The sequence below is a fragment of the Parasteatoda tepidariorum genome, chromosome 8, assembly GCF_043381705.1.
Source record: "Parasteatoda tepidariorum isolate YZ-2023 chromosome 8, CAS_Ptep_4.0, whole genome shotgun sequence".
Classification (NCBI taxonomy): domain Eukaryota; kingdom Metazoa; phylum Arthropoda; class Arachnida; order Araneae; family Theridiidae; genus Parasteatoda; species Parasteatoda tepidariorum.
This window is the reverse complement of record NC_092211.1, coordinates 52,115,439-52,127,197: the sequence shown is the minus strand read 5'-3', so window position 1 is coordinate 52,127,197 and position 11,759 is coordinate 52,115,439.

Genomic DNA, 11,759 nt, shown 5'->3' with positions numbered 1-11,759 from the left:
TGCACCGACCACAGTGTCTCATATATATCCGCAAATATCCTCAGAGACAGACGGATCATGAAATCTCCTTGCCGTCATGCTAACCATCGGAGATTTTCGTGGTATTCCTCTCCATGTAACGCAAATACTGGTTAGGTCCATCAAAAATTCCTCCACGTTCGGCAAATTTCTCCCAATACTTGATTCAAGAGTTCCTTTGCCTACTAGATTTGATTCAAACTTACGAGACTACGGAGTTGAACGCTAGTAGTCGTAAACCAAAAATTGCGCCTGTAGTACACTGACGGTTACAAAATATAAAATCTGAGATACCTAAACTCGAGTATCTCAGTATGTAGATACGTCTTAAACTATTTTTGTCTTAAGAGTCTGACTTATTGAAATAGCATTTAAGTGTAAAAACGTTTAAAACTAGGTATAAAAATGCTTTTCAACTTAATTTACCAGAAAGTTATACCTAAAGAAATATAATAATCTGGTCGAGTATGAATTTGACAATTAAATCAAATCAAAGTCTTATTTAAATGATGTTCCAAACTATAAAATAACTGCCAAATAATAAGAGCTGGTATAGAAATTAATCGTGAAATTATCTGAAAAAAGGAAAGAGTTGTTAGACTACACGTCAAAAACTAGATTTTAAACTGACAGTTTTAATCCGTTTATGATTAGGATAAAAAACACGAAAACTGTTTTGTGAACAAAACAGCTTTAAACATTCAAACGTACAGAGTAAATCTGTAAAATGTATGTGCATTTTTTACAGTGGATGGATAACGAGCAGAAACCAAAAATATTTTTTTATATTTTTTAAAGAAATTTTTTCTGTGAAGAATATCGTTTTCATCTGCAGAATTTACAGCTAATTTTTCCAATGAAATAACTCACAGATCAAAACAAAGAAGGGTAAGAATTCATAGATGTAAACATCAATAATATGGACATCATGAGATGCGCGAAAAACGGATTATCTTTTACGCAAAACGCTTGATTTTACATGTCTTGCCAAGCATACTCCAATAAATAGAATTAATTAAACATAAAAAAAATATTCACGAAAAAGGCTAATTCACGTGAAGCAAAAGCAGAAAAAAAAACACGTCTGGAAAACTAACATCACATTGCTCAAACCTAATTAGTAAATCTTAAATGAATTTACTTTGTTTATATGCCCAAATAAAATCATCAATTTAAGAGCTTAATTTTGTTTAAAGAATAAAAATAGATGCACCGAATTTTATTTTATAATCGGCCGATCCAATTCTGAGTTTACGACTAGCAATGTTACACTCCGCAGCCTTGTAACTTTGAACCTAATCTGAAAGACAAGACAATTCCTGAATCAATTATTTGCAGAAATTTGCCTACGTGGAGGATTTTTTATGAAACTAATCCGCATTTGCGGAACATGGAGAGAAAAATCTCGAAAATCTCTTAAGGATAGCTTGACGGCAAGGGGACTCGAACCCATGATCCGTCTACCACTGAGGATATATTGCGTCAGCACTGTGGTCGGTGCGAGCCAGGTACGACATTCGTTTCGACCAGACATTACTGGGAATCAAGCCCGGATCACCTCTGTAGGAGGCGAGTGCTCTTTCCCTTGAGCATCCATGACTCAAAAAGCAAAAGTACTACCAAATCTTCTAGAATATTGAAAAATGTACCTTGCTTCTAGTGCTATGAAAACACCAAAATAAAGCTCAGAAATTTTTACCTAAATGCTCTGGTAATGATAATAGTTTTCATAAAATTAACAATAAAGCATGGTTTTGTAATATGTGATAAAATTTGGTAAATGTGGTACAGTACGTTAATATTATCAGATTTTGTTTTCTCTCTGTGAGATAAGGGGAATTTGTTTCTCCGTGAGAACAGGAGTTTAAATTAAAAGGTGTAATTGTAGTGCACGAAATGCGAGTATTTCTATTTTTAACTAAGAAAATAATAGCGTTTAAAAGCTTGACTTGGATCATTAGTGCTAGTTGGGTATTGCCTTGGATAAGACAAAAAAATACAATTTAAAAGAACATTTATAGGAATATTATATTTTTTAAGACATTCACTTTTAAATTTGAATTGGTTTAAGGTTGAAATGATTAAACTCAATTGTTTTTTTTATCTTGATCAACGTAGTGCATTCACTACATTTAAGTAACTTAAAATAAACTACTTTTAATAAAACCTTACCTTAACAATTCCTTATTAAATCAAACTAAAATTTCTCCTCGAAAAATTTCATAAAATGCTTACAACATATGGATATTGTAATCTCCCTAAGTTTTATTTACCATTACATGGCATGATGTGATTGATTATGTGAATTTATTGTACAATGCAGAAAGAACTATTCAACAAAGCAATATCATTATTCAAAAATCAAAAATGCATCAATATATATTTAAGAAAAATTAATGACATTGGAAAAAGTAATTAAACTAAAAAAAATTATTGCTTTGATAATATTCGACGTTAAAAAGTAAATACTATCAATAATCACTTTTTATAAATAAGATTTTGTATCTTTTTTAGCATAAGTTGCATAAACTTTATTTAAAATCTAACTTATTTAAAAGACTTGATGTTAGATTTTACTGTGCTTAATCAATAAACTGTTAAACAGAAATTCAACAAACTTTAATTAAGGAAAATAAATATACAAATATCTAAAAAGAGAAGGTTGTATTCAAATAATACAGAAATAATTCATTAAGACGTAAATGACTTACAAAACAAAATTGATACGAACACTTTTAAATAACTCTTCGTATAAAAACATTTGACGCTATTTAATTAAGTTTGATCTAGATAGAATTCTCTACTTAAAAAACAGAATTAAAACATTCTAGATTCGATCTCTTTGTTAAGAAAATTCAAACGCTTTAAAAGGATTTAATCCATTTCATTAGTTTACTGCTTCTCATTCTATTTCAAATATTTTAATTTATCTTATGTAAATAATGATTTAAATTAGCAAAATGAAGTAGGAGTTATTTTTCTCACTTCTGTATAAGATATGGCGTAAATTAATTAAATTTATTTCTTTGAAACGTTAAGTCGCACTCTGAAGTCTGTACTCAAAATAGAAAATATTGGATTAAGAAACTGATTCTATAGCTTTGAAAGAGATTTTCGAACTAATTGAAAGTAAAAATTTTTCATGAGAATGATTTAATTTATTTAGTACGCGCAAACTGTTCAATGATAACTAAATCTCACTGTTGTAATAAATATTTAGCAAAACTGAAACGCTTGAATAAAGTTATTATTTAATAATGGTTAGACAGAATCATTAACAATGATTAAAAGATAACAAGCAAATGAATTTTGAAAGCAAAATATGACCACTAGTGCTGTGTTATTATTTAATTATGGTTAGTGAGAATTACTAATAAAGATTAAAATATGACAAAAAAGGAATTTAAATGTAAAATAAGGGCACTTGTGTTGCGTTATTATTTAATAATGGTTTTTTTTTCGTATTTAAACGACTTAAAACTCCTCATGCACCACAAAGCATAGCATGAGGCTTACAGTTGTAAGTAGAAAACAAAAAGAAGAAAAATTTACAAATTTACATTAAAAACAAAATTCCGCAAGGCCGCAAGACTTTAATAATGGTTTGACAGAATTATTAATAATGATTAAAGGATGAAAAACATTTAATTTTGATAGTAAAATGAGTTCGCTAATGTAACGTAGTTGTACAATAATGGCTACACAGAATTATTAACAATGATTAAAAAATTACAGGAAAACATTTTATATCTATATTATTTTATTAACTGAAACTATGTTATTAATATTTATAATGTTCACTAATGTTACTTTATTATATAGGCATTGTCAAACAAAATTATTAAAATTAAATGCGAATAATGTAGTAAACATTCTTCTCTCTTCAAGGAATAAAGTAAGCGTTATTAAAATTTCGATCGAGAATCCACTATTTCGATAATGAGCACTAATTTCAAGTCTTTTGCATTTTTATTGCAATAAATAACATTTTTAATTGGTTTTCACCGATGTCTAACGAAAAATTTAACCTACAATCAAGTAACACATTGAAACCCACATCGTTACTTTATATAATGCATATATTGTAACAGGCGCAAATGGAATGAATTTTAAATAGTTTTTTTTAACTGATCCGAAATCTATATATTATGAATATTTCGTAAACAAATGAAATAAAATTTCAAGCAAAATAAAATGTATATTCAGCATATAATATTTTATTTTATAACCGTCGTTGTGTGAACAGCCGACCCAATTTTTTTGGGTTTACGGCTACTAATGTTCAACTCCATAGCCTTCTAATTTTGAACCCATTCAAGAAGACAAGAGAACTTCTGGATCAAACTTTGAGAGAAATTTGCCTTTGTGGAGAACTTTTTGATGGAACTAACCCGCATTTGCGTTTCATGAAGAGGAAAATTCATGAAAATCTCCCACGGTTAGCCTAACAGCAAGGGGACTCTAACCCATCATCCGTCTACCACTGAGGATATTTTACATCAGGACTGGAGTCGGTGCAAGTCGGATGCGGAATTCGTATCAATCAGACATCGCTGGGATTCGAATTCGGTTGACCCCACTGAAAGGCGGACGCTGGAGGGAACGCAGGATTGGATTGTCAAAATTCATGGACATTGGATTGTCAAAAGTCATGTAATAACTGCTAATATCAATAGAGGACCTTCTCTTTACTTCTGACGCTCGGAGACTTGGCACATACCATGGATTCTTAATAGTCACAGAAGTGAAGACAAAATATTAAGCCACATGAAGTCTGAAACTGCTAATAATTGCGAAAGTTGTAAGGGTGATGGATTTTTATGTCCAAAATTACCTTTCCAACTTGTTCCAAAACTTTTCGAACGAGTACTCGAAGCGGGAAATCTAGTTGATCAAATCTTATAATGAAAATCAGGCTTAGGTGCATGTTCTTCAAAACAATGATGAAGCGTCGCATTCTCTTTCTGCGAAGTTTGATCATTGATAGGATACAGGTAATTCATTAAACGCTGAACATGATCTTCAAGAAACGGAAAGATAACCGTCTTGATTGAATTATTTGTCCCACACAATATCTCCACAGTTGTGGATCCATTAGCAGATTTAAGAGAACCATCTTGAAACTCGACTTCATACTTCCTAGAATTTTCATCACACTCATATGCTAACAAATATCTGTATCAAATTCAATTTTAAATAATCTGATCAAGCTGAGGGCATCATTTTAACAAAGGCACTTGATTCAAACTTCTCCTGACATAGCTCATCAAAGTCAATTTTTGTTGTACTCTCTGCTGGGGTACATAATTAATTCACACGACTTAATTGTTTTTTATATCATTTTTAGTGTTCTTTACGCACAGTTTTCAAGATCCTAAGCCACATGCTTTTTCATGCCCACTACCGTTGTATATTTAAAGTTTGATAGTTAGAGGTGAGAACATAATTACGTAAAATAACGTTAACGTTTTATAAGAATTATAGACTACAAATTAAAACCTTGACAACAATCCGGATCCTTTTACTTTCCTTACACAATGCAACTACCAGAACCAGCATAATAAACGTATTCGAAATGTAACGCTACAATGCTGCATACTCACTTAAATTTTCAATTGATTGAATTTACATTAAATATTATTCGTTACATACATTACATGGTGCATGCTTTATTTTTGCTATTGTAAAGCATTTAAATTTGGATATAAGCCTTTATTACACAGTCACAGAACCTTACCACCTGTTGTTATAACAACATTTTAACTTTTGATCTAATCATCGTCGTGAAAATGCCCTGTTAGATGCTTTCTGAGGTAAAAGAATAAGTCAAAGTCGCTGAGTGCAAGATCCGAACTATATGGCGGATGATCTAAAATTTTCCCTTTGAAGCTTTTGAGTAGTACTTTGGCTTGCAGAGCAATGGGAGGACAAACGTTGTCATGCAAAAAGCAAACTTCTCTTCTCAGCAAGCCCCTGCAGCTATTTCGAATTGTATATCTTTGGTGTATATTTTCAGGACTTTTTGCGTGACGAAAACGTATTAGGGGAAAACATATTACGCATTATTCTGGTGGCATTTTGAATTGTCGCAGGCATTATAAGGACGCGTTACTTAAACAAGGCTCATCATAAAATTTAAACGTCTGAGGTTACTGCCCATATTGCCAACAAACTAGCAGATACTTTTTCTTTACTGTTATCGAATAAGTATTTTTACTTTCCGAAAACGCCTCGTACTGATATCCTATAATTTTAATCATCTCAATACATACCCTTTGCAATGCGAAATATGCAAAATTATTTAAAATATTTTTTGTTATCAACTTCTAAAGCATCTTTTGATGTTACAACAGATTCATTAGTCTAAGAATTTGTATTTCTGTAATTTATTTATTCAAGAATACTTTTTTTAACAAATATCGCTTATTGCATTGCGTTTTTTACATATTCAAAAGTACTTTTGTAAGAGTATAATCTGAATCACGTGCTATTAAAAAAACTAATTTATTTAACGGATTCATTATGTAAAATTGCTTTTGAGAAGCTAAAAAGCACAAAAAGAGCTATTGTATTTCAATTTATGTAAAAAAAGAAAAAGTCAAACGAAAGCTGGTGATGCATGACCACTAAATTGCAAAGAACAGTAAGATTCGAAACCGAGAAGAGAAATTCTGTTTTTAAGGAGGTGCCTTAGGAATGTAGTTTTCGATGTTCATTATCGATTTTGAAGAAAGAGACAAGCATAATTCAACAAATTATGTGCTTCAACTTTATTCTTTTTCATTTTATAGCAAAAATTATCTTTTTATATTGATTTTCTGGTGTCTAAGAAAAGATTCTATATGCAATTATGGAACAGCTCGAAATTCATGTCTTGCAGTTTCAATCTATATTTTATACTGCACTAACCCCTTTCTATTGGTTTTCTTTTTCGAATTTCTGACCCCCAAAAAAAATTTTATTCTTGAAAATTAATATATGTTCTATCTTTAATTGAAAAATTCAAAATGTTCCTGTCAGCAAGCAGTTTTTCACAAGTCATCGGTATCGAAATATGTGATGTCCCCTCCACAGATCTCCAGTTTTCCCTGAAATGCAACCAAGTTTAGTCGTAAAAAAATAAACTATGATAGCATATTTATTGACTATATTGATTTAAGGTTTTTGAGATATGCATAAGATAATTAATGAAATATTTTAAAATATTTCGGAAAATAATTTTTTAACCGTACGTTAAAACAAGTTTACAATCAGTCTTCTGACATCAGAGCGTAAAAATCATATTTATCAACACTCGTGTAACACTAATGAAACCTAAATTACAGAAAGTGCAAAATGATTTCGATTTCAATGTAAGGCAGGAAATCTCACCGCGATAATTGTGAAGAAAGTGGGAGTAGCAGCGCCATCTTTTAGGAATTTTCAGATATAAGAAAATAATCACGGGATTTAAAGAGACGTGTAAATAGCGACGAATTAAATTTCAATTATACATTTTTTCTCTTCGTCGTATGCCATGCGACTCAAACCATACGGAAGCAAAAGAGACGAACGTATGAGATGCGACTAAGACAGAGAAGAAAAAAACGCATATGACTGGGAAAAACATTCGAATTAAGTGAAGTTTCCTTTTCGAATTGGAAAACTTCAGTATGGTGTTTTCTCTTGAAACAAATATATAGTTCTGCATAAAATATATATTCTAAATCAACTTCCACAGTAGAAAAAATTCCTAAAGTTAACATTTAATGGTACTAAAAATCCAGTTATCAATTATCGTAACTGTAGATTCAATTAAATGTCGAGTCAAAATTTATTCAGCTTTTGCAGCTTATACTTAAAATAAACTTTAATTCAAAATAATATGTATATTTCATGCACAATATAATCTTATACGCATTACAAAAAAGTGTACACTGAATTATTTAAAATCTTCTTTTTAATATCTTCCAATTCATCTCTAGATGCAATAACAATTGTATCTTTACAAAAAAGTGCTCACTGAATTATTTAATGTCTTCCAATTCATCTCTAGATGCAATAATAATTGTTTCTTTTTTCAATATGTATTACACCAAAGCAGTCAATTATATACAATAATATACCTAACATAATCAGTTTCAAGGCTCAGTAAAATAAAAATTAAAATATTTGTGAAAACTTAAAGTAAGAACACGCTGATAATTCTCAGATAATTCATGAGATAACTTTTCAATGACTTGTTCCATCAAAGAGAAATTAACGACGTAGCTTATAATTAATTCGCATGTTTGTAAGTATACTTTATCCTTTAATCAGAGTATGTTTGAGACTACATTCATATTAATATCTCGAGCACTAGGAACTCAAAGCACTGTTCTAATACACCGAAGATTGCACTGAGCTTTAGTTTGAAGTAAGCATTAAATCTGGATAAATATCCTTTCTTACACTGAACAATGCCGAATTCAAGTAAATGGAGATGCGTTAATTCGGTAAATATTTAAATGTATGGTCAAACGATAAAGTAATATATATTAAAAGAGTTAAAAATGCAAAATATAATTTCTATTTACAAAAAAAAAAAGATTTTTACAAGATTTATTTAATAAATTGTGTTATAAAGAACAATCAAAGCGATATCCATCTGTTTTTTTTTAATTTCATAGTATCTTCTTAATTCTTTAATCTTGTAATCAGTTTATTGTTAATTTGTTATGTGTTAATTCGTTATTTGTCGAGATACTTTAAACATGTTTACTTTAAAGACTTGTTCCATCAAAGAGAAATTAACGACGTAGCTTATAACGAATTCTCATGTTTGTAAGTATACTTTATTCTTTAATTAGGGTATGTTTGAGACTGCATACAAATTAATAACTTGAGCTCTAAAAACTCGAAGCATTGTTTCAATTCATCAAATATTGCCACGAGCTCTTGTTGGAAGTAAGCATTAAATCTGGATAAATATCCTTTCTTACATTGTGACTCATACGAACAATGACGAATTCAAGTTAACGGAAATGCGTTAATTCGGTAAATATTTAAATGTTTGGTCAAACAATAAAATAATATTTATTAAAGTGTTATAAATTTCGAATATAATTTCTATTTACAAAAAAAAAATTAACAAGATTTATTTAATAAATTGTGTAATGAAGAACAATCAGAGCAATATGCGTCTGTTTTTTAAATCCCATACTATCTTTTTAATCCGTTGATGTTTTTAATCAGTTGATTGTTAGTTTCCTTTTTGTTAATTAGTTACTCTTCGAGATACGTTACTTCTGTAAATATTTAAATATTTGGTCAAGCAAATAATTAATCTAAGCTAGGAGTATTAAATAATTAAGAATTATAATTCTATTTTTTAAAATAAATTATTGGATTTAAGTAATTTTGTTTCGTGAAATAATCAGAACAATATGCCTCTTTACTCAGTTGAATCACTTGATCATTTTAAATAGTTAATTGCTGAGTATTGATTGATAATTTAGAATTTTTTACAATTCAGATCATTTAGTTAGCAAAGATATCAACCTATATGAATTCAATGATGCCAAATCCAGGGGAAAAAGGACAACAATGTCAAAAACTTAATTTCGACAAGAGAATTCGCATTTTCAACATGGAAATTAGTTTTAAAAATACGTTTAGCAAAAATGTACTTCAAATATTTCAAAGTAATTCTGAGTATTTTGTATTTTATCTACTAAAAATGTACTTTCTTCGTTGATCAGATATGACAGAATAAAATAATTAAAATTTCACTTCAATAAATTTAATTCTTTTTATTTTATTATTTCCGAATAAGAAATAAAGATTTTAAAATAATCATAAAAACAAAATACGTTATTTTTCAACTAATGCAATAATTTCAAATATTCCTCAATAACCAAAATTATTTACATAAGTTAAACTTTCACGGTCAAAATAGAATTTAAATTTGAAAATCACAAAATCATTAATTTTTTTTAAGTGTCTAGTGTGAGCTTATAAAAGAAAAGGCTGAAGAGAGACAAATATTTTTTTTCTACAACAATTTATATAAAATCATTAATTAAAGCAAAAAATGAAAAAAATAGTAAAAAAAACCTTCTTTTTTCTATTTCTGAATTTCTAATGGCAAGACAAAAAGACAAATTCAGCAACAAATCCAAAGAACTATATAAAGATCAAATATAGAGAGGAAAAATCCTAGAGAGGAAAAAACATAGAAAACAGCTATAGCAATAAACTACTAACACAAAAGGCCCTTGGCCTCCTAATAGCTCACAAAAAGATTAGATGCCCACTATTCATGACTCGTCCCAGATTATAGAGACTAAGGATAAAACTTCGGACTATATAAGGAGGTAGGTACTTTACGTCGCACTAGAGCTGCACAATGGGCTATTGGCGACAGTTTAGGAAACATTCCCTAGCATGATCTGAAGTCATGCCNAGAGGTTTTTTCGGTTAAAGCTCACAAAAAGATTAGATGCCCACTATTCATGACCCGTCCCAGATTATAGAGACTAAGGATAAAACTTCGGACTATATAAGGAGGTAGGTACTTTACGTCGCACTAGAGCTGCACAATGGGCTATTGGCGACAGTTTAGGAAACATTCCTGGGGATGATCCGAAGACATACCATCGTAATTTTGATCCTCTACAGAGGGGATGACTCCCTTGCTTTGGTAGCCCAACGTCCTGCTCCCAAAGACGAGCACTTTACCATAGAACAGCTTAACGAGGGCCGTGCATCCTCTGTCCCTACGCAGGCTGATCAAAGTGGTCACCCACCCGCTTACTGACCGCAACCAGTGATGCTTGACTTCGGTGTTCTATTAGGAACCGTGTCCTTACGATCAGTCCACTGCGAGACTCGAACTATATAGAAATTTTGCATTTTGCAAATGTTTCGAAAGACAGTCATGGCCAATGGTGAGTCTGAACTCAGCCACCATTTTATGACTGAGTTATTTTTCAGCCTGGTCGGTAGGGCGTTGAGCCCATGCCCAAGTGGTCATGCGTTCGATCCCATTCGGCGGTTGACTCCCCGTGTAGTAAATGGTGACTGGTGCACTTTCAATCTGTCTGGTGACAAAATCCTACATGTTTCCATAACAAATCAACACCTCTGGAGGTATTGAATCGGAGATAGATCGTTCTCCCGTTCAGGTCAAAATAACGCTCTGTGGATGAATAAATGGATGTATGAATGGGTCCGCCCTCAAAACAGGACTTCGACATGTGTGTGGCTGACGACGACGAGCCGTGGTGGCTCAGGTGATAGAGCACTCGCCTTCCAATAAGGTGAACCGGGTTTGATTCTCAGCAATAACTGGTCGAGACGAATACCGCACCCCGCTTGCACTAACCACATTGATGACGTAAAATATCCTCAGTGTTAGACGGATCATGGGTTCGAGTCCACTTGTCGTCAGGCTATCCGTGGGTGGTTTTCGTGGTTTTCCTCCCCGTGTAACTCAAATGCGTGTTTGTTTCATAAAAAAGTCCTCCACGAAGTCAAAATTTCTTCCAATACTTGAGTCCAGTGTTCCCTTATCTTCCGGATTGGGTTTAAAATAAGGCTACGGATGTGAACATTAGTAGTCACAAACCCAAAATTGGGTCAGCTGCTCAACGATGGTTAAAAATAAAATATACGACGATCACTCATACGACGGTATGAAGCCTACGCGAATGTAGGCGACAGCCCTATTGAGCAATACATGAGATGGGGCACTTAGTGTTGTTTAATACATATATATATAT